Source organism: Heterodontus francisci, chromosome 41 (assembly GCF_036365525.1).
Source record: "Heterodontus francisci isolate sHetFra1 chromosome 41, sHetFra1.hap1, whole genome shotgun sequence".
NCBI lineage: Eukaryota > Metazoa > Chordata > Chondrichthyes > Heterodontiformes > Heterodontidae > Heterodontus > Heterodontus francisci.
Window position 1 is genome coordinate 33,374,789 of NC_090411.1, and position 27,171 is coordinate 33,401,959.

General features: G+C 42.6%; 1 protein-coding gene across 2 annotated transcripts in view; it reads right to left on the bottom strand.

Moving 5' to 3' along the window:
- The window catches only part of LOC137353459 (SH3 domain-binding protein 1-like), a 104,584-nt gene that overhangs the window by 11,516 nt on the left and 65,897 nt on the right, over positions 1–27,171 (bottom strand). The gene's annotated exons all lie outside the window — the stretch shown is intronic.

Genomic DNA, 27,171 nt, shown 5'->3' on the forward strand with positions numbered 1-27,171 from the left:
CACTCCAGTGTAATCCCTATAAATACTGACACACTCCAGAGTAATCCCTGTGAATACTGACACACTCCAGTGTAATCCCTGTAAATACTGCCACACTCCAGAATAATCTCTGTAAATACTGACACACTCCAGAGTAATCCCTGTGAATACTGACACACTCCAGAGTAATCCCTGTAAATACTGACACACTCCAGAGTAATCCCTGTGAATACTGACACACTCCAGAGTAATCCCTGTAAATACTGACACACTCCAGAGTAATCCCTGTGAATACTGACACACTCCAGAGTAATCCCTGTGAATACTGACACACTCCAGAGTAATCCCTGTAAATACTGACACACTCCAGTGTAATCCCTATAAATACTGCCACACTCCAGAATAATCTCTGTAAATACTGACACACTCCAGAGTAATCCCTGTAAATACTGACACACTCCAGAGTAATCTATGTAAATACTGACACACTCCAGAGTAATCCCTGTAAATACTGACACACTCCAGAGTAATCCCTGTAAATACTGACACACTCCAGTGTAATCCCTATAAATACTGCCACACTCCAGTGTAATCCCTATAAATACTGACACACTCCAGAGTAATCCCTATAAATACTGCAACACTCCAGAGTAATCTCTGTAAATACTGACACACTCCAGACTAATCCCTATAAATACTGACACACTCCAGAGTCATCCCTGTAAATACTGACACACTCCTGGAGACCCCTGTGAATACTGACACACTTCTAGAGACCCCTGTAAATACTGACACACTCCAGAGTAATCCCTGTAAATACAGACAAACTCCTGGAGACCCCTGTGAATACTGACACACTTCTAGAGACCCCTGTAAATACTGAAACACTCCAGAGTAATCCCTGTAAATACTGACACACTCCTAGAGACCCCTGTAAATAATGACACACTCCTGAGTAATCCCTGTAAATACTGACACACTCCAGAGTAATCCCTGTAAATACTGACACACTCCTGGAGACCCCTGAATACTGACACACTTCTAGAGACCCCTGTGAATACTGACACACTTCAGATTAATCCCTGTAAATACTGACACACTCCAGTGTAATCCCTATAAATACTGACACACTCCAGAGTAATCCCTGTGAATACTGACACACCCCAGTGTAATCCCTGTAAATACTGCCACACTCCAGAATAATCTCTGTAAATACTGACACACTCCAGAGTAATCCCTGTGAATACTGACACACTCCAGAGTAATCCCTGTAAATACTGACACACTCCAGAGTAATCCCTGTGAATACTGACACACTCCAGAGTAATCCCTGTAAATACTGACACACTCCAGAGTAATCCCTGTAAATACTGACACACTCCAGTGTAATCCCTATAAATACTGACACACTCCAGAGTAATCCCTGTGAATACTGACACACTCCAGAGTAATCCCTGTAAATACTGACACACTCCAGAGTAATCCCTGTAAATACTGACACACTCCAGAGTAATCCCTGTGAATACTGACACACTCCAGAGTAATCCCTGTAAATACTGACACACTCCAGTGTAATCCCTATAAATACTGCCACACTCCAGAATAATCTCTGTAAATACTGACACACTCCAGAGTAATCCCTGTAAGTACTGACACACTCCAGAGTAATCTATGTAAATACTGACACACTCCAGAGTAATCCCTGTAAATACTGACACACTCCAGAGTAATCTATGTAAATACTGACACACTCCAGTGTAATCCCTATAAATACTGCCACACTCCAGAGTAATCCCTATAAATACTGACACACTCCAGAGTAATCCCTGTAAATACTGACACACTCCAGAGTAATCCCTATAAATACTGACACACTCCAGAGTAATCCCTATAAATACTGCCACACTCCAGAGTAATCCCTATAAATACTGCCACACTCCAGTGTAATCCCTATAAATACTGACACACTCCAGAGTAATCCCTGTAAATACTGACACACTCCAGAGTAATCCCTGTAAATACTGACACACTCCAGTGTAATCCCTATAAATACTGCCACACTCCAGTGTAATCCCTATAAATACTGACACACTCCAGAGTAATCCCTATAAATACTGCAACACTCCAGAGTAATCTCTGTAAATACTGACACACTCCAGACTAATCCCTATAAATACTGACACACTCCAGAGTAATCCCTATAAATACTGACACACTCCCGGAGACCTCCTGTAAATACTGACACACTCCAGAGCAATCCCTGTAAATACTGACACACTCATCGAGACCCCTGTAATTGACACACTCCTAAGAAATCCCTGTAAATACTGACACACTCCCGGAGACCCCTGTGAATACTGACACACTTCTAGAGACCCCTATAAATACTGACACACTCCAGAGTAATCCCTGTAAATACTGACAAACTCCTGGAGACCCCTGTGAATACTGACACACTTCTAGAGACCCCTGTAAATACTGACACACTCCAGAGTAATCCCTGTAAATACTGACACACTCCAGTGTAATCCCTATAAATACTGACACACTCCAGAGTAATCTCTGTAAATACTGACACACTCCAGAGTAATCCCTATAAATACTGCAACACTCCAGAGTAATCTCTGTAAATACTGACACACTCCAGACTAATCCCTATAAATACTGACACACTCCAGAGTAATCCCTGTAAATACTGACACACTCCTGGAGACCCCTGTGAATACTGACACACTTCTAGAGACCCCTGTAAATACTGACACACTCCAGAGTAATCCCTGTAAATACTGACAAACTCCTGGAGACCCCTGTGAATACTGACACACTTCTAGAGACCCCTGTAAATACTGACACACTCCAGAGTAATCCCTGTAAATACTGACACACTCCTAGAGACCCCTGTAAATGGTGACACACTCCTGAGTAATCCTTGTAAATACTGACACACTCCCCGAGACTCCCTGAAAATACTGACACACTGCAGAGTGATCCCTGTAAATACTGACACACTTCTAGAGATGCCTGTAAATACTGAGACAATCCTAAGAAATCCCTGTAAATAATGACACACTCCCGGAGACCTCCTGTAAATACTGACACACTCCAGAGCAATCCCTGTAAATACTGACACACTCATCGAGACCCCTGTAATTGACACACTCCTAAGAAATCCCTGTAAATACTGACACACTCCCGGAGACCCCTGTGAATACTGACACACTTCTAGAGACCCCTATAAATACTGACACACTCCAGAGTAATCCCTGTAAATACTGACAAACTCCTGGAGACCCCTGTGAATACTGACACACTTCTAGAGACCCCTGTAAATACTGACACACTCCAGAGTAATCCCTGTAAATACTGACACACTCCAGTGTAATCCCTATAAATACTGACACACTCCAGAGTAATCTCTGTAAATACTGACACACTCCAGAGTAATCCCTATAAATACTGACACACTCCAGAGTAATCTCTGTAAATACTGACACACTCCAGAGTAATCCCTATAAATACTGCCACACTCCAGTGTAATCCCTATAAATACTGCCACACTCCAGAATAATCTCTGTAAATACTGACACACTCCAGAGTAATCCCTATAAATACTGCAACACTCCAGAGTAATCTCTGTAAATACTGACACACTCCAGAGTAATCCCTATAAATACTGACACACTCCAGAGTAATCCCTGTAAATACTGACACACACCTGGAGACCCCTGTGAATACTGACACACTTCTAGAGACCCCTGTAAATACTGACACACTCCAGAGTAATCCCTGTAAATACTGCCACACTCCAGAGTAATCTATGTAAATACTGACACACTTCCAGAGTAATCCCTATAAATACTGACACACTCCAGAGTAATCCATGTAAATACTGACACACTCCAGTGTAATCTATGTAAATACTGACACACTCCAGAGTAATCCCTATAAATACTGACACACTCCAGAGTAATCCCTGTAAATACTGACACACTCCAGAGTAATCCCTGTAAATACTGACACACTCCTGGAGACCCCTGTGAATACTGACACACTTCTAGAGACCCCTGTGAATACTGACACACTTCAGATTAATCCCTGTAAATACTGACACACTCCAGTGTAATCCCTATAAATACTGACACACTCCAGAGTAATCCCTGTGAATACTGACACACTCCAGTGTAATCCCTGTAAATACTGCCACACTCCAGAATAATCTCTGTAAATACTGACACACTCCAGAGTAATCCCTGTGAATACTGACACACTCCAGAGTAATCCCTGTAAATACTGACACACTCCAGAGTAATCCCTGTGAATACTGACACACTCCAGAGTAATCCTTGTAAATACTGACACACTCCAGAGTAATCCCTGTGAATACTGACACACTCCAGAGTAATCCCTGTGAATACTGACACACTCCAGAGTAATCCCTGTAAATACTGACACACTCCAGTGTAATCCCTATAAATACTGCCACACTCCAGAATAATCTCTGTAAATACTGACACACTCCAGAGTAATCCCTGTAAATACTGACACACTCCAGAGTAATCTATGTAAATACTGACACACTCCAGAGTAATCCCTGTAAATACTGACACACTCCAGCGTAATCTATGTAAATACTGCCACACTCCAGAATAATCTCTGTAAATACTGACACACTCCAGAGTAATCCCTGTGAATACTGACACACTCCAGAGTAATCCCTGTAAATACTGACACACTCCAGTGTAATCCCTATAAATACTGCCACACTCCAGAGTAATCCCTATAAATACTGACACACTCCAGAGTAATCCCTGTAAATACTGACACACTCCAGAGTAATCCCTATAAATACTGACACACGCCAGAGTAATCCCTATAAATACTGCCACACTCCAGTGTAATCCCTATAAATACTGACACACTCCGGAGTAATCCCTGTAAATACTGACACATTCCAGAGTAATCCCTGTAAATACTGACACACTCCAGTGTAATCCCTATAAATACTGCCCCACTCCAGTGTAATCCCTATAAATACTGACACACTCCAGAGTAATCCCTATAAATACTGCAACACTCCAGAGTAATCTCTGTAAATACTGACACACTCCAGACTAATCCCTATAAATACTGACACACTCCAGAGTCATCCCTGTAAATACTGACACACTCCTGGAGACCCCTGTGAATACTGACACACTTCTAGAGACCCCTGTAAATACTGACACACTCCAGAGTAATCCCTGTAAACACAGACAAACTCCTGGAGACCCCTGTGAATACTGACACACTTCTAGAGACCCCTGTAAATACTGAAACACTCCAGAGTAATCCCTGTAAATACTGACACACTCCTAGAGACCCCTGTAAATAATGACACACTCCTGAGTAATCCCTGTAAATACTGACACACTCCAGAGTAATCCCTGTAAATACTGACACACTCCTGGAGACCCCTGAATACTGACACACTTCTAGAGACCCCTGTGAATACTGACACACTTCAGATTAATCCCTGTAAATACTGACACACTCCAGTGTAATCCCTATAAATACTGACACACTCCAGAGTAATCCCTGTGAATACTGACACACCCCAGTGTAATCCCTGTAAATACTGCCACACTCCAGAATAATCTCTGTAAATACTGACACACTCCAGAGTAATCCCTGTGAATACTGACACACTCCAGAGTAATCCCTGTAAATACTGACACACTCCAGAGTAATCCCTGTGAATACTGACACACTCCAGAGTAATCCCTGTAAATACTGACACACTCCAGAGTAATCCCTGTAAATACTGACACACTCCAGTGTAATCCCTATAAATACAGACACACTCCAGAGTAATCCCTGTGAATACTGACACACTCCAGAGTAATCCCTGTAAATACTGACACACTCCAGAGTAATCCCTGTAAATACTGACACACTCCAGAGTAATCCCTGTGAATACTGACACACTCCAGAGTAATCCCTGTAAATACTGACACACTCCAGTGTAATCCCTATAAATACTGCCACACTCCAGAATAATCTCTGTAAATACTGACACACTCCAGAGTAATCCCTGTAAGTACTGACACACTCCAGAGTAATCTATGTAAATACTGACACACTCCAGAGTAATCCCTGTAAATACTGACACACTCCAGAGTAATCTATGTAAATACTGACACACTCCAGTGTAATCCCTATAAATACTGCCACACTCCAGAGTAATCCCTATAAATACTGACACACTCCAGAGTAATCCCTGTAAATACTGACACACTCCAGAGTAATCCCTATAAATACTGACACACTCCAGAGTAATCCCTATAAATACTGCCACACTCCAGAGTAATCCCTATAAATACTGCCACACTCCAGTGTAATCCCTATAAATACTGACACACTCCAGAGTAATCCCTGTAAATACTGACACACTCCAGAGTAATCCCTGTAAATACTGACACACTCCAGTGTAATCCCTATAAATACTGCCACACTCCAGTGTAATCCCTATAAATACTGACACACTCCAGAGTAATCCCTATAAATACTGCAACACTCCAGAGTAATCTCTGTAAATACTGACACACTCCAGACTAATCCCTATAAATACTGACACACTCCAGAGTAATCCCTATAAATACTGACACACTCCTGGAGACCCCTGTGAATAATGACACACTTCTAGAGACCCCTGTAAATACTGACACACTCCAGAGTAATCCCTGTAAATACTGACAAACTCCTGGAGACCCCTGTGAATACTGACACACTTCTAGAGACCCCTGTAAATACTGAAACACTCCAGAGTAATCCCTGTAAATACTGACACACTCCTAGAGACCCCTGTAAATAGTGACACACTCCTGAGTAATCCTTGTAAATACTGACACACTCCCCGAGACTCCCTGAAAATACTGACACACTGCAGAGTGATCCCTGTAAATACTGACACACTTCTAGAGATGCCTGTAAATACTGAGACACTGCTAAGAAATCCCTGTCCATAATGACACACTCCCGGAGACCTCCTGTAAATACTGACACACTCCAGAGCAATCCCTGTAAATACTGACACACTCATAGAGACCCCTGTAATTGACACACTCCTAAGAAATCCCTGTAAATACTGACACACTCCCGGAGACCCCTGTGAATACTGACACACTTCTAGAGACCCCTATAAATACTGACACACTCCAGAGTAATCCCTGTAAATACTGACAAACTCCTGGAGACCCCTGTGAATACTGACACACTTCTAGAGACCCCTGTAAATACTGACACACTCCAGAGTAATCCCTGTAAATACTTTGTGGGCGGCACAGTGGCGCAGTGGTTAGCACCGCAGCCTCACAGCTCCAGCGACCCGGGTTCAATTCTGGGTACTGTCTGTGTGGAGTTTGCAAGTTCTCCCTGTGTCTGCGTGGGTTTTCTCCGGGTGCTCCGGTTTCCTCCCACAAGCCAAAAGACTTGCAGGTTGGTAGGTAAATTGGCCATTATAAATTGCCGCTAGTATAGGTAGGTGGTAGGGAAATATAGGGACAGGTGGGGATGTTTGGTAGGAATAGGGGATTAGTGTAGGATTAGTATAAATGGGTGGTTGATGGTCGGCACAGACTCGGTGGGCCGAAGGGCCTGTTTCAGTGCTGTATTTCTAAACTAAACTAAACTAAAAACTGACAAACTCCAGTGTAATCCCTATAGATACTGCCACACTCCAGAGTAATCCCCGTAAATACTGACACGCTCCAGAGTAATCCCTATAAATACTGCCACACTCCAGAGTAATCTATGTAAATACTGACACACTTCCAGAGTAATCCCTATAAATACTGACACACTCCAGAGTAATCCCTGTAAATACTGACACACTCCAGAGTAATCTATGTAAATACTGACACACTCCAGAGTAATCCCTATAAATACTGCAACACTCCAGAGTAATCCCTGTAAATACTGACACACTTTAGATTAATCCCTGTAAATACTGACACACTCCAGTGTAATCCCTATAAATACTGACACACTCCAGAGTAATCCCTGTGAATACTGACACACTCCAGTGTAATCCCTGTAAATACTGCCACACTCCAGAATAATCTCTGTAAATACTGACACACTCCAGAGTAATCCCTGTGAATACTGACACACTCCAGAGTAATCCCTGTAAATACTGACACACTCCAGAGTAATCCCTGTGAATACTGACACACTCCAGAGTAATCCCTGTAAATACTGACACACTCCAGAGTAATCCCTGTGAATACTGACACACTCCAGAGTAATCCCTGTAAATACTGACACACTCCAGAGTAATCCCTGTGAATACTGACACACTCCAGAGTAATCCCTGTGAATACTGACACACTCCAGAGTAATCCCTGTAAATACTGACACACTCCAGAGTAATCTATGTAAATACTGCCACACTCCAGAATAATCCTTGTAAATACTGACACACTCCAGAGTAATCCCTGTGAATACTGACACACTCCAGAGTAATCCCTGTAAATACTGACACACTCCAGTGTAATCCCTATAAATACTGCCACACTCCAGAGTAATCCCTATAAATACTGACACACTCCAGAGTAATCCCTGTAAATACTGACACACTCCAGAGTAATCCCTATAAATACTGACACACTCCAGAGTAATCCCTATAAGTACTGCCACACTCCAGTGTAATCCCTATAAATACTGACACACTCCAGAGTAATCCCTGTAAATACTGACACACTCCAGAGTAATCTCTGTAAATACTGACACTCCAGAGTAATCCCTATAAATACTGCCACACTCCAGTGTAATCCCTATAAATACTGACACACTCCAGAGTAATCCCTGTAAATACTGACACACTCCAGAGTAATCCCTGTAAATACTGACACACTCCAGTGTAATCCCTATAAATACTGCCACACTCCAGTGTAATCCCTATAAATACTGACACACTCCAGAGTAATCCCTATAAATACTGACACACTCCAGAGTAATCCCTGTAAATACTGACACACTCCTGGAGACCCCTGTGAATACTGACACACTTCTAGAGACCCCTGTAAATACTGACACACTCCAGAGTAATCCCTGTAAATACTGACAAACTCCTGGAGACCCCTGTGAATACTGACACACTTCTAGAGACCCCTGTAAATACTGACACACTCCAGAGTAATCTATGTAAATACTGACACACTCCAGTGTAATCCCTATAAATACTGCCACACTCCAGAGTAATCCCTATAAATACTGACACACTCCAGAGTAATCCCTGTAAATACTGACACACTCCAGAGTAATCCCTATAAATACTGACACACTCCAGAGTAATCCCTATAAATACTGCCACTCCAGAGTAATCCCTATAAATACTGCCACACTCCAGTGTAATCCCTATAAATACTGACACACTCCAGAGTAATCCCTGTAAATACTGACACACTCCAGAGTAATCCCTGTAAATACTGACACACTCCAGTGTAATCCCTATAAATACTGCCACACTCCAGTGTAATCCCTATAAATACTGACACACTCCAGAGTAATCCCTATAAATACTGCAACACTCCAGAGTAATCTCTGTAAATACTGACACACTCCAGACTAATCCCTATAAATACTGACACACTCCAGAGTAATCCCTATAAATACTGACACACTCCTGGAGACCCCTGTGAATAATGACACACTTCTAGAGACCCCTGTAAATACTGACACACTCCAGAGTAATCCCTGTAAATACTGACAAACTCCTGGAGACCCCTGTGAATACTGACACACTTCTAGAGACCCCTGTAAATACTGAAACACTCCAGAGTAATCCCTGTAAATACTGACACACTCCTAGAGACCCCTGTAAATAGTGACACACTCCTGAGTAATCCTTGTAAATACTGACACACTCCCCGAGACTCCCTGAAAATACTGACACACTGCAGAGTGATCCCTGTAAATACTGACACACTTCTAGAGATGCCTGTAAATACTGAGACACTCCTAAGAAATCCCTGTCCATAATGACACACTCCCGGAGACCTCCTGTAAATACTGACACACTCCAGAGCAATCCCTGTAAATACTGACACACTCATAGAGACCCCTGTAATTGACACACTCCTAAGAAATCCCTGTAAATACTGACACACTCCCGGAGACCCCTGTGAATACTGACACACTTCTAGAGACCCCTATAAATACTGACACACTCCAGAGTAATCCCTGTAAATACTGACAAACTCCTGGAGACCCCTGTGAATACTGACACACTTCTAGAGACCCCTGTAAATACTGACACACTCCAGAGTAATCCCTGTAAATACTTTGTGGGCGGCACAGTGGCGCAGTGGTTAGCACCGCAGCCTCACAGCTCCAGCGACCCGGGTTCAATTCTGGGTACTGTCTGTGTGGAGTTTGCAAGTTCTCCCTGTGTCTGCGTGGGTTTTCTCCGGGTGCTCCGGTTTCCTCCCACAAGCCAAAAGACTTGCAGGTTGGTAGGTAAATTGGCCATTATAAATTGCCGCTAGTATAGGTAGGTGGTAGGGAAATATAGGGACAGGTGGGGATGTTTGGTAGGAATAGGGGATTAGTGTAGGATTAGTATAAATGGGTGGTTGATGGTCGGCACAGACTCGGTGGGCCGAAGGGCCTGTTTCAGTGCTGTATTTCTAAACTAAACTAAACTAAAAACTGACAAACTCCAGTGTAATCCCTATAGATACTGCCACACTCCAGAGTAATCCCCGTAAATACTGACACGCTCCAGAGTAATCCCTATAAATACTGCCACACTCCAGAGTAATCTATGTAAATACTGACACACTTCCAGAGTAATCCCTATAAATACTGACACACTCCAGAGTAATCCCTGTAAATACTGACACACTCCAGAGTAATCTATGTAAATACTGACACACTCCAGAGTAATCCCTATAAATACTGCAACACTCCAGAGTAATCCCTGTAAATACTGACACACTTTAGATTAATCCCTGTAAATACTGACACACTCCAGTGTAATCCCTATAAATACTGACACACTCCAGAGTAATCCCTGTGAATACTGACACACTCCAGTGTAATCCCTGTAAATACTGCCACACTCCAGAATAATCTCTGTAAATACTGACACACTCCAGAGTAATCCCTGTGAATACTGACACACTCCAGAGTAATCCCTGTAAATACTGACACACTCCAGAGTAATCCCTGTGAATACTGACACACTCCAGAGTAATCCCTGTAAATACTGACACACTCCAGAGTAATCCCTGTGAATACTGACACACTCCAGAGTAATCCCTGTAAATACTGACACACTCCAGAGTAATCCCTGTGAATACTGACACACTCCAGAGTAATCCCTGTGAATACTGACACACTCCAGAGTAATCCCTGTAAATACTGACACACTCCAGAGTAATCTATGTAAATACTGCCACACTCCAGAATAATCCTTGTAAATACTGACACACTCCAGAGTAATCCCTGTGAATACTGACACACTCCAGAGTAATCCCTGTAAATACTGACACACTCCAGTGTAATCCCTATAAATACTGCCACACTCCAGAGTAATCCCTATAAATACTGACACACTCCAGAGTAATCCCTGTAAATACTGACACACTCCAGAGTAATCCCTATAAATACTGACACACTCCAGAGTAATCCCTATAAGTACTGCCACACTCCAGTGTAATCCCTATAAATACTGACACACTCCAGAGTAATCCCTGTAAATACTGACACACTCCAGAGTAATCTCTGTAAATACTGACACTCCAGAGTAATCCCTATAAATACTGCCACACTCCAGTGTAATCCCTATAAATACTGACACACTCCAGAGTAATCCCTGTAAATACTGACACACTCCAGAGTAATCCCTGTAAATACTGACACACTCCAGTGTAATCCCTATAAATACTGCCACACTCCAGTGTAATCCCTATAAATACTGACACACTCCAGAGTAATCCCTATAAATACTGACACACTCCAGAGTAATCCCTGTAAATACTGACACACTCCTGGAGACCCCTGTGAATACTGACACACTTCTAGAGACCCCTGTAAATACTGACACACTCCAGAGTAATCCCTGTAAATACTGACAAACTCCTGGAGACCCCTGTGAATACTGACACACTTCTAGAGACCCCTGTAAATACTGACACACTCCTAGAGACCCCTGTAAATAGTGACACACTCCTGAGTAATCCTTGTAAATACTGACACACTCCCCGAGACTCCCTGAAAATACTGACACACTGCAGAGTGATCCCTGTAAATACTGACACACTTCTAGAGATGCCTGTAAATACTGAGACACTCCTAAGAAATCCCTGTAAATAATGACACACTCCCGGAGACCTCCTGTAAATACTGACACACTCCAGAGCAATCCCTGTAAATACTGACACACTCATAGAGACCCCTGTAATTGACACACTCCTAAGAAATCCCTGTAAATACTGACACACTCCCGGAGACCCCTGTGAATACTGACACACTTCTAGAGACCCCTATAAATACTGACACACTCCAGAGTAATCCCTGTAAATACTGACAAACTCCTGGAGACCCCTGTGAATACTGACACACTTCTGGAGACCCCTGTAAATACTGACACACTCCAGTGTAATCCCTATAAATACTGACACACTCCAGAGTAATCCCTTTAAATACTGACACACTCCAGAGTAATCCCTGTAAATACTGACACACTCCAGAGTAATCCCTATAAATACTGCCACACTCCAGTGTAATCCCTATAAATACTGACACACTCCAGAGTAATCCATATAAATACTGACACACTCCAGAGTAATCCCTGTAAATACTGACACACTCCTGGAGACCCCTGTGAATACTGACACACTTCTAGAGACCCCTGTAAATACTGACACACTGCAGAGTGATCCCTGTAAATACTGACACACTTCTAGAGATGCCTGTAAATACTGAGACACTCCTAAGAAATCCCTGTAAATAATGACACACTCCCGGAGACCTCCTGTAAATACTGACACACTCCAGAGCAATCCCTGTAAATACTGACACACTCATAGAGACCCCTGTAATTGACACACTCCTAAGAAATCCCTGTAAATACTGACACACTCCCGGAGACCCCTGTGAATACTGACACACTTCTAGAGACCCCTATAAATACTGACACACTCCAGAGCAATCCCTGTAAATACTGACACACTCCCCGAGACGCCCTGAAAATACTGACACACTGCAGAGTGATCCCTGTAAATACTGACACACTTCTAGAGACCCCTGTAAATACTGCACACTCCCCGAGACTCCCTGAAAATACTGACACACTCCAGAGTAATCCCTATAAATACTGACACACTCCAGAGTAATGTCTGTAAGTACTGACACACTCCAGAGTAATCCCTATAAATACTGCCACACTCCAGAGTAATCTCTTTAAACACTGACACACTCCAGAGTAATCCCTATAAATACTGCCACACTCCAGAGTAATCTCTGTAAATACTGACACACTCCAGAGTAATCCCTATAAATACTGCCACACTCCAGAGTAATCTCTGTAAATACTGACACACTCCAGAGTAATCCCTATAAATACTGCAACACTCCAGAGTAATCTCTGTAAATACTGACACACTCCAGACTAATCCCTATAAATACTGACACACTCCAGAGTAATCCCTGTAAATACTGACACACTCCTGGAGACCCCTGTGAATACTGACACACTTCTAGAGACCCCTGTAAATACTGACACACTCCAGAGTAATCCCTGTAAATACTGACAAACTCCTGGAGACCCCTGTGAATACTGACACACTTCTAGAGACCCCTGTAAATACTGACACACTCCAGAGTAATCCCTGTAAATACTGACACACTCCTAGAGACCCCTGTAAATGGTGACACACTCCTGAGTAATCCTTGTAAATACTGACACACTCCCCGAGACTCCCTGAAAATACTGACACACTGCGGAGTGATCCCTGTAAATACTGACACACTTCTAGAGATGCCTGTAAATACTGAGACACTCCTAAGAAATCCCTGTAAATAATGACACACTCCCGGAGACCTCCTGTAAATACTGACACACTCCAGAGCAATCCCTGTAAATACTGACACACTCATCGAGACCCCTGTAATTGACACACTACTAAGAAATCCCTGTAAATACTGACACACTCCCGGAGACCCCTGTGAATACTGACACACTTCTAGAGACCCCTATAAATACTGACACACTCCAGAGTAATCCCTGTAAATACTGACAAACTCCTGGAGACCCCTGTGAATACTGACACACTTCTAGAGACCCCTGTAAATACTGACACACTCCAGAGTAATCCCTGTAAATACTGACACACTCCAGTGTAATCCCTATAAATACTGACACACTCCAGAGTAATCTCTGTAAATACTGACACACTCCAGAGTAATCCCTATAAATACTGACACACTCCAGAGTAATCTCTGTAAATACTGACACACTCCAGAGTAATCCCTATAAATACTGCCACACTCCAGTGTAATCCCTATAAATACTGCCACACTCCAGAATAATCTCTGTAAATACTGACACACTCCAGAGTAATCCCTATAAATACTGCAACACTCCAGAGTAATCTCTGTAAATACTGACACACTCCAGAGTAATCCCTATAAATACTGACACACTCCAGAGTAATCCCTGTAAATACTGACACACACCTGGAGACCCCTGTGAATACTGACACACTTCTAGAGACCCCTGTAAATACTGACACACTCCAGAGTAATCCCTGTAAATACTGACAAACTCCAGTGTAATCCCTATAAATACTGCCACACTCCAGAGTAATCTATGTAAATACTGACACACTTCCAGAGTAATCCCTATAAATACTGACACACCCCAGAGTAATCCATGTAAATACTGACACACTCCAGTGTAATCTATGTAAATACTGACACACTCCAGAGTAATCCCTATAAATACTGACACACTCCAGAGTAATCCCTGTAAATACTGACACACTCCAGAGTAATCCCTGTAAATACTGACACACTCCTGGAGACCCCTGTGAATACTGACACACTTCTAGAGACCCCTATGAATACTGACACACTTCAGATTAATCCCTGTAAATACTGACACACTCCAGTGTAATCCCTATAAATACTGACACACTCCAGAGTAATCCCTGTGAATACTGACACACTCCAGTGTAATCCCTGTAAATACTGCCACACTCCAGAATAATCTCTGTAAATACTGACACACTCCAGAGTAATCCCTGTGAATACTGACACACTCCAGAGTAATCCCTGTAAATACTGACACACTCCAGAGTAATCCCTGTGAATACTGACACACTCCAGAGTAATCCCTGTAAATACTGACACACTCCAGAGTAATCCCTGCGAATACTGACACACTCCAGAGTAATCCCTGTGAATACTGACACACTCCAGAGTAATCCCTGTAAATACTGACACACTCCAGTGTAATCCCTATAAATACTGCCACACTCCAGAATAATCTCTGTAAATACTGACACACTCCAGAGTAATCCCTGTAAATACTGACACACTCCAGAGTAATCTATGTAAATACTGACACACTCCAGAGTAATCCCTGTAAATACTGACACACTCCAGCGTAATCTATGTAAATACTGCCACACTCCAGAATAATCTCTGTAAATACTGACACACTCCAGAGTAATCCCTGTGAATACTGACACACTCCAGAGTAATCCCTGTAAATACTGACACACTCCAGTGTAATCCCTATAAATACTGCCACACTCCAGAGTAATCCCTATAAATACTGACACACTCCAGAGTAATCCCTGTAAATACTGACACACTCCAGAGTAATCCCTATAAATACTGACACACGCCAGAGTAATCCCTATAAATACTGCCACACTCCAGTGTAATCCCTATAAATACTGACACACTCCGGAGTAATCCCTGTAAATACTGACACACTCCAGAGTAATCCCTGTAAATACTGACACACTCCAGTGTAATCCCTATAAATACTGCCACACTCCAGTGTAATCCCTATAAATACTGACACACTCCAGAGTAATCCCTATAAATACTGCAACACTCCAGAGTAATCTCTGTAAATACTGACACACTCCAGACTAATCCCTATAAATACTGACACACTCCAGAGTCATCCCTGTAAATACTGACACACTCCTGGAGACCCCTGTGAATACTGACACACTTCTAGAGACCCCTGTAAATACTGACACACTCCAGAGTAATCCCTGTAAATACAGACAAACTCCTGGAGACCCCTGTGAATACTGACACACTTCTAGAGACCCCTGTAAATACTGAAACACTCCAGAGTAATCCCTGTAAATACTGACACACTCCTAGAGACCCCTGTAAATAATGACACACTCCTGAGTAATCCCTGTAAATACTGACACACTCCAGAGTAATCCCTGTAAATACTGACACACTCCTGGAGACCCCTGAATACTGACACACTTCTAGAGACCCCTGTGAATACTGACACACTTCAGATTAATCCCTGTAAATACTGACACACTCCAGTGTAATCCCTATAAATACTGACACACTCCAGAGTAATCCCTGTGAATACTGACACACCCCAGTGTAATCCCTGTAAATACTGCCACACTCCAGAATAATCTCTGTAAATACTGACACACTCCAGAGTAATCCCTGTGAATACTGACACACTCCAGAGTAATCCCTGTAAATACTGACACACTCCAGAGTAATCCCTGTGAATACTGACACACTCCAGAGTAATCCCTGTAAATACTGACACACTCCAGAGTAATCCCTGTAAATACTGACACACTCCAGTGTAATCCCTATAAATACTGACACACTCCAGAGTAATCCCTGTGAATACTGACACACTCCAGAGTAATCCCTGTAAATACTGACACACTCCAGAGTAATCCCTGTAAATACTGACACACTCCAGAGTAATCCCTGTGAATACTGACACACTCCAGAGTAATCCCTGTAAATACTGACACACTCCAGTGTAATCCCTATAAATACTGCCACACTCCAGAATAATCTCTGTAAATACTGACACACTCCAGAGTAATCCCTGTAAGTACTGACACACTCCAGAGTAATCTATGTAAATACTGACACACTCCAGAGTAATCCCTGTAAATACTGACACACTCCAGAGTAATCTATGTAAATACTGACACACTCCAGTGTAATCCCTATAAATACTGCCACACTCCAGAGTAATCCCTATAAATACTGACACACTCCAGAGTAATCCCTGTAAATACTGACACACTCCAGAGTAATCCCTATAAATACTGACACACTCCAGAGTAATCCCTATAAATACTGCCACACTCCAGAGTAATCCCTATAAATACTGCCACACTCCAGTGTAATCCCTATAAATACTGACACACTCCAGAGTAATCCCTGTAAATACTGACACACTCCAGAGTAATCCCTGTAAATACTGACACACTCCAGTGTAATCCCTATAAATACTGCCACACTCCAGTGTAATCCCTATAAATACTGACACACTCCAGAGTAATCCCTATAAATACTGCAACACTCCAGAGTAATCTCTGTAAATACTGACACACTCCAGACTAATCCCTATAAATACTGACACACTCCAGAGTAATCCCTATAAATACTGACACACTCCTGGAGACCCCTGTGAATAATGACACACTTCTAGAGACCCCTGTAAATACTGACACACTCCAGAGTAATCCCTGTAAATACTGACAAACTCCTGGAGACCCCTGTGAATACTGACACACTTCTAGAGACCCCTGTAAATACTGAAACACTCCAGAGTAATCCCTGTAAATACTGACACACTCCTAGAGACCCCTGTAAATAGTGACACACTCCTGAGTAATCCTTGTAAATACTGACACACTCCCCGAGACTCCCTGAAAATACTGACACACTGCAGAGTGATCCCTGTAAATACTGACACACTTCTAGAGATGCCTGTAAATACTGAGACACTCCTAAGAAATCCCTGTCCATAATGACACACTCCCGGAGACCTCCTGTAAATACTGACACACTCCAGAGCAATCCCTGTAAATACTGACACACTCATAGAGACCCCTGTAATTGACACACTCCTAAGAAATCCCTGTAAATACTGACACACTCCCGGAGACCCCTGTGAATACTGACACACTTCTAGAGACCCCTATAAATACTGACACACTCCAGAGTAATCCCTATAAATACTGACACACTCCAGAGTAATCCCTGTGAATACTGACACACTCCAGAGTAATCCCTGTAAATACTGACACACTCCAGAGTAATCCCTGTAAATACTGACACACTCCCGGAGACCCCTGTGAATACTGACACACTTCTAGAGACCCCTATAAATACTGACACACTCCAGAGTAATCCCTGTAAATACTGACAAACTCCTGGAGACCCCTGTGAATACTGACACACTTCTAGAGACCCCTGTAAATACTGACACACTCCAGAGTAATCCCTATAAATACTGACACACTCCAGAGTAATCCCTGTGAATACTGACACACTCCAGAGTAATCCCTGTAAATACTGACACACTCCAGAGTAATCCCTGTAAATACTGACACACTCCAGAGTAATCCCTGTGAATACTGACACACTCCAGAGTAATCCCTGTAAATACTGACACACTCCAGTGTAATCCCTATAAATACTGACACACTCCAGTGTAATCCCTATAAATACTGACACACTCCAGAGTAATCCCTGTGAATACTGACACACTCCAGAGTAATCCCTGTAAATACTGACACACTCCAGAGTAATCCCTGTAAATACTGACACACTCCAGAGTAATCCCTGTGAATACTGACACACTCCAGAGTAATCCCTGTAAATACTGACACACTCCAGTGTAATCCCTATAAATACTGCCACACTCCAGAATAATCTCTGTAAATACTGACACACTCCAGAGTAATCCCTGTAAGTACTGACACACTCCAGAGTAATCTATGTAAATACTGACACACTCCAGAGTAATCCCTGTAAATACTGACACACTCCAGAGTAATCTATGTAAATACTGACACACTCCAGTGTAATCCCTATAAATACTGCCACACTCCAGAGTAATCCCTATAAATACTGACACACTCCAGAGTAATCCCTGTAAATACTGACACACTCCAGAGTAATCCCTATAAATACTGACACACTCCAGAGTAATCCCTATAAATACTGCCACACTCCAGAGTAATCCCTATAAATACTGCCACACTCCAGTGTAATCCCTATAAATACTGACACACTCCAGAGTAATCCCTGTAAATACTGACACACTCCAGAGTAATCCCTGTAAATACTGACACACTCCAGTGTAATCCCTATAAATACTGCCACACTCCAGTGTAATCCCTATAAATACTGACACACTCCAGAGTAATCCCTATAAATACTGCAACACTCCAGAGTAATCTCTGTAAATACTGACACACTCCAGACTAATCCCTATAAATACTGACACACTCCAGAGTAATCCCTATAAATACTGACACACTCCTGGAGACCCCTGTGAATAATGACACACTTCTAGAGACCCCTGTAAATACTGACACACTCCAGAGTAATCCCTGTAAATACTGACAAACTCCTGGAGACCCCTGTGAATACTGACACACTTCTAGAGACCCCTGTAAATACTGAAACACTCCAGAGTAATCCCTGTAAATACTGACACACTCCTAGAGACCCCTGTAAATAGTGACACACTCCTGAGTAATCCTTGTAAATACTGACACACTCCCCGAGACTCCCTGAAAATACTGACACACTGCAGAGTGATCCCTGTAAATACTGACACACTTCTAGAGATGCCTGTAAATACTGAGACACTCCTAAGAAATCCCTGTCCATAATGACACACTCCCGGAGACCTCCTGTAAATACTGACACACTCCAGAGCAATCCCTGTAAATACTGACACACTCATAGAGACCCCTGTAATTGACACACTCCTAAGAAATCCCTGTAAATACTGACACACTCCCGGAGACCCCTGTGAATACTGACACACTTCTAGAGACCCCTATAAATACTGACACACTCCAGAGTAATCCCTGTAAATACTGACAAACTCCTGGAGACCCCTGTGAATACTGACACACTTCTAGAGACCCCTGTAAATACTGACACACTCCAGAGTAATCCCTGTAAATACTTTGTGGGCGGCACAGTGGCGCAGTGGTTAGCACCGCAGCCTCACAGCTCCAGCGACCCGGGTTCAATTCTGGGTACTGTCTGTGTGGAGTTTGCAAGTTCTCCCTGTGTCTGCGTGGGTTTTCTCCGGGTGCTCCGGTTTCCTCCCACAAGCCAAAAGACTTGCAGGTTGGTAGGTAAATTGGCCATTATAAATTGCCGCTAGTATAGGTAGGTGGTAGGGAAATATAGGGACAGGTGGGGATGTTTGGTAGGAATAGGGGATTAGTGTAGGATTAGTATAAATGGGTGGTTGATGGTCGGCACAGACTCGGTGGGCCGAAGGGCCTGTTTCAGTGCTGTATTTCTAAACTAAACTAAACTAAAAACTGACAAACTCCAGTGTAATCCCTATAGATACTGCCACACTCCAGAGTAATCCCCGTAAATACTGACACGCTCCAGAGTAATCCCTATAAATACTGCCACACTCCAGAGTAATCTATGTAAATACTGACACACTTCCAGAGTAATCCCTATAAATACTGACACACTCCAGAGTAATCCCTGTAAATACTGACACACTCCAGAGTAATCTATGTAAATACTGACACACTCCAGAGTAATCCCTATAAATACTGCAACACTCCAGAGTAATCCCTGTAAATACTGACACACTTTAGATTAATCCCTGTAAATACTGACACACTCCAGTGTAATCCCTATAAATACTGACACACTCCAGAGTAATCCCTGTGAATACTGACACACTCCAGTGTAATCCCTGTAAATACTGCCACACTCCAGAATAATCTCTGTAAATACTGACACACTCCAGAGTAATCCCTGTGAATACTGACACACTCCAGAGTAATCCCTGTAAATACTGACACACTCCAGAGTAATCCCTGTGAATACTGACACACTCCAGAGTAATCCCTGTAAATACTGACACACTCCAGAGTAATCCCTGTGAATACTGACACACTCCAGAGTAATCCCTGTAAATACTGACACACTCCAGAGTAATCCCTGTGAATACTGACACACTCCAGAGTAATCCCTGTGAATACTGACACACTCCAGAGTAATCCCTGTAAATACTGACACACTCCAGAGTAATCTATGTAAATACTGCCACACTCCAGAATAATCCTTGTAAATACTGACACACTCCAGAGTAATCCCTGTGAATACTGACACACTCCAGAGTAATCCCTGTAAATACTGACACACTCCAGTGTAATCCCTATAAATACTGCCACACTCCAGAGTAATCCCTATAAATACTGACACACTCCAGAGTAATCCCTGTAAATACTGACACACTCCAGAGTAATCCCTATAAATACTGACACACTCCAGAGTAATCCCTATAAGTACTGCCACACTCCAGTGTAATCCCTATAAATACTGACACACTCCAGAGTAATCCCTGTAAATACTGACACACTCCAGAGTAATCTCTGTAAATACTGACACTCCAGAGTAATCCCTATAAATACTGCCACACTCCAGTGTAATCCCTATAAATACTGACACACTCCAGAGTAATCCCTGTAAATACTGACACACTCCAGAGTAATCCCTGTAAATACTGACACACTCCAGTGTAATCCCTATAAATACTGCCACACTCCAGTGTAATCCCTATAAATACTGACACACTCCAGAGTAATCCCTATAAATACTGACACACTCCAGAGTAATCCCTGTAAATACTGACACACTCCTGGAGACCCCTGTGAATACTGACACACTTCTAGAGACCCCTGTAAATACTGACACACTCCAGAGTAATCCCTGTAAATACTGACAAACTCCTGGAGACCCCTGTGAATACTGACACACTTCTAGAGACCCCTGTAAATACTGACACACTCCTAGAGACCCCTGTAAATAGTGACACACTCCTGAGTAATCCTTGTAAATACTGACACACTCCCCGAGACTCCCTGAAAATACTGACACACTGCAGAGTGATCCCTGTAAATACTGACACACTTCTAGAGATGCCTGTAAATACTGAGACACTCCTAAGAAATCCCTGTAAATAATGACACACTCCCGGAGACCTCCTGTAAATACTGACACACTCCAGAGCAATCCCTGTAAATACTGACACACTCATAGAGACCCCTGTAATTGACACACTCCTAAGAAATCCCTGTAAATACTGACACACTCCCGGAGACCCCTGTGAATACTGACACACTTCTAGAGACCCCTATAAATACTGACACACTCCAGAGTAATCCCTGTAAATACTGACAAACTCCTGGAGACCCCTGTGAATACTGACACACTTCTGGAGACCCCTGTAAATACTGACACACTCCTGTGTAATCCCTATAAATACTGACACACTCCAGAGTAATCCCTTTAAATACTGACACACTCCAGAGTAATCCCTGTAAATACTGACACACTCCAGTGTAATCCCTATAAATACTGCCACACTCCAGTGTAATCCCTATAAATACTGACACACTCCAGAGTAATCCATATAAATACTGACACACTCCAGAGTAATCCCTGTAAATACTGACACACTCCTGGAGACCCCTGTGAATACTGACACACTTCTAGAGACCCCTGTAAATACTGACACACTGCAGAGTGATCCCTGTAAATACTGACACACTTCTAGAGATGCCTGTAAATACTGAGACACTCCTAAGAAATCCCTGTAAATAATGACACACTCCCGGAGACCTCCTGTAAATACTGACACACTCCAGAGCAATCCCTGTAAATACTGACACACTCATAGAGACCCCTGTAATTGACACACTCCTAAGAAATCCCTGTAAATACTGACACACTCCCGGAGACCCCTGTGAATACTGACACACTTCTAGAGACCCCTATAAATACTGACACACTCCAGAGCAATCCCTGTAAATACTGACACACTCCCCGAGACTCCCTGAAAATACTGACACACTGCAGAGTGATCCCTGTAAATACTGACACACTTCTAGAGACCCCTGTAAATACTGCACACTCCCCGAGACTCCCTGAAAATACTGACACACTCCAGAGTAATCCCTATAAATACTGACACACTCCAGAGTAATGTCTGTAAGTACTGACACACTCCAGAGTAATCCCTATAAATACTGCCACACTCCAGAGTAATCTCTTTAAACACTGACACACTCCAGAGTAATCCCTATAAATACTGCCACACTCCAGAGTAATCTCTGTAAATACTGACACACTCCAGAGTAATCCCTATAAATACTGCCACACTCCAGAGTAATCTCTGTAAATACTGACACACTCCAGAGTAATCCCTATAAATACTGCAACACTCCAGAGTAATCTCTGTAAATACTGACACACTCCAGACTAATCCCTATAAATACTGACACACTCCAGAGTAATCCCTGTAAATACTGACACACTCCTGGAGACCCCTGTGAATACTGACACACTTCTAGAGACCCCTGTAAATACTGACACACTCCAGAGTAATCCCTGTAAATACTGACAAACTCCTGGAGACCCCTGTGAATACTGACACACTTCTAGAGACCCCTGTAAATACTGACACACTCCAGAGTAATCCCTGTAAATACTGACACACTCCTAGAGACCCCTGTAAATGGTGACACACTCCTGAGTAATCCTTGTAAATACTGACACACTCCCCGAGACTCCCTGAAAATACTGACACACTGCGGAGTGATCCCTGTAAATACTGACACACTTCTAGAGATGCCTGTAAATACTGAGACACTCCTAAGAAATCCCTGTAAATAATGACACACTCCCGGAGACCTCCTGTAAATACTGACACACTCCAGAGCAATCCCTGTAAATACTGACACACTCATCGAGACCCCTGTAATTGACACACTACTAAGAAATCCCTGTAAATACTGACACACTCCCGGAGACCCCTGTGAATACTGACACACTTCTAGAGACCCCTATAAATACTGACACACTCCAGAGTAATCCCTGTAAATACTGACAAACTCCTGGAGACCCCTGTGAATACTGACACACTTCTAGAGACCCCTGTAAATACTGACACACTCCAGAGTAATCCCTGTAAATACTGACACACTCCAGTGTAATCCCTATAAATACTGACACACTCCAGAGTAATCTCTGTAAATACTGACACACTCCAGAGTAATCCCTATAAATACTGACACACTCCAGAGTAATCTCTGTAAATACTGACACACTCCAGAGTAATCCCTATAAATACTGCCACACTCCAGTGTAATCCCTATAAATACTGCCACACTCCAGAATAATCTCTGTAAATACTGACACACTCCAGAGAAATCCCTATAAATACTGCAACACTCCAGAGTAATCTCTGTAAATACTGACACACTCCAGAGTAATCCCTATAAATACTGACACACTCCAGAGTAATCCCTGTAAATACTGACACACACCTGGAGACCCCTGTGAATACTGACACACTTCTAGAGACCCCTGTAAATACTGACACACTCCAGAGTAATCCCTGTAAATACTGACAAACTCCAGTGTAATCCCTATAAATACTGCCACACTCCAGAGTAATCTATGTAAATACTGACACACTTCCAGAGTAATCCCTATAAATACTGACACACTCCAGAGTAATCCATGTAAATACTGACACACTCCAGTGTAATCTATGTAAATACTGACACACTCCAGAGTAATCCCTATAAATACTGACACACTCCAGAGTAATCCCTGTAAATACTGACACACTCCAGAGTAATCCCTGTAAATACTGACACACTCCTGGAGACCCCTGTGAATACTGACACACTTCTAGAGACCCCTGTGAATACTGACACACTTCAGATTAATCCCTGTAAATACTGACACACTCCAGTGTAATCCCTATAAATACTGACACACTCCAGAGTAATCCCTGTGAATACTGACACACTCCAGTGTAATCCCTGTAAATACTGCCACACTCCAGAATAATCTCTGTAAATACTGACACACTCCAGAGTAATCCCTGTGAATACTGACACACTCCAGAGTAATCCCTGTAAATACTGACACACTCCAGAGTAATCCCTGTGAATACTGACACACTCCAGAGTAATCCCTGTAAATACTGACACACTCCAGAGTAATCCCTGCGAATACTGACACACTCCAGAGTAATCCCTGTGAATACTGACACACTCCAGAGTAATCCCTGTAAATACTGACACACTCCAGTGTAATCCCTATAAATACTGCCACACTCCAGAATAATCTCTGTAAATACTGACACACTCCAGAGTAATCCCTGTAAATACTGACACACTCCAGAGTAATCTATGTAAATACTGACACACTCCAGAGTAATCCCTGTAAATACTGACACACTCCAGCGTAATCTATGTAAATACTGCCACACTCCAGAATAATCTCTGTAAATACTGACACACTCCAGAGTAATCCCTGTGAATACTGACACACTCCAGAGTAATCCCTGTAAATACTGACACACTCCAGTGTAATCCCTATAAATACTGCCACACTCCAGAGTAATCCCTATAAATACTGACACACTCCAGAGTAATCCCTGTAAATACTGACACACTCCAGAGTAATCCCTATAAATACTGACACACGCCAGAGTAATCCCTATAAATACTGCCACACTCCAGTGTAATCCCTATAAATACTGACACACTCCGGAGTAATCCCTGTAAATACTGACACACTCCAGAGTAATCCCTGTAAATACTGACACACTCCAGTGTAATCCCTATAAATACTGCCACACTCCAGTGTAATCCCTATAAATACTGACACACTCCAGAGTAATCCCTATAAATACTGCAACACTCCAGAGTAATCTCTGTAAATACTGACACACTCCAGACTAATCCCTATAAATACTGACACACTCCAGAGTCATCCCTGTAAATACTGACACACTCCTGGAGACCCCTGTGAATACTGACACACTTCTAGAGACCCCTGTAAATACTGACACACTCCAGAGTAATCCCTGTAAATACAGACAAACTCCTGGAGACCCCTGTGAATACTGACACACTTCTAGAGACCCCTGTAAATACTGAAACACTCCAGAGTAATCCCTGTAAATACTGACACACTCCTAGAGACCCCTGTAAATAATGACACACTCCTGAGTAATCCCTGTAAATACTGACACACTCCAGAGTAATCCCTGTAAATACTGACACACTCCTGGAGACCCCTGAATACTGACACACTTCTAGAGACCCCTGTGAATACTGACACACTTCAGATTAATCCCTGTAAATACTGTCACACTCCAGTGTAATCCCTATAAATACTGACACACTCCAGAGTAATCCCTGTGAATACTGACACACCCCAGTGTAATCCCTGTAAATACTGCCACACTCCAGAATAATCTCTGTAAATACTGACACACTCCAGAGTAATCCCTGTGAATACTGACACACTCCAGAGTAATCCCTGTAAATACTGACACACTCCAGAGTAATCCCTGTGAATACTGACACACTCCAGAGTAATCCCTGTAAATACTGACACACTCCAGAGTAATCCCTGTAAATACTGACACACTCCAGTGTAATCCCTATAAATACTGACACACTCCAGAGTAATCCCTGTGAATACTGACACACTCCAGAGTAATCCCTGTAAATACTGACACACTCCAGAGTAATCCCTGTGAATACTGACACACTCCAGAGTAATCCCTGTAAATACTGAAACACTCCAGTGTAATCCCTATAAATACTGCCACACTCCAGAATAATCTCTGTAAATACTGACACACTCCAGAGTAATCCCTGTAAGTACTGACACACTCCAGAGTAATCTATGTAAATACTGACACACTCCAGAGTAATCCCTGTAAATACTGACACACTCCAGAGTAATCTATGTAAATACTGACACACTCCAGTGTAATCCCTATAAATACTGCCACACTCCAGAGTAATCCCTATAAATACTGACACACTCCAGAGTAATCCCTGTAAATACTGACACACTCCAGAGTAATCCCTATAA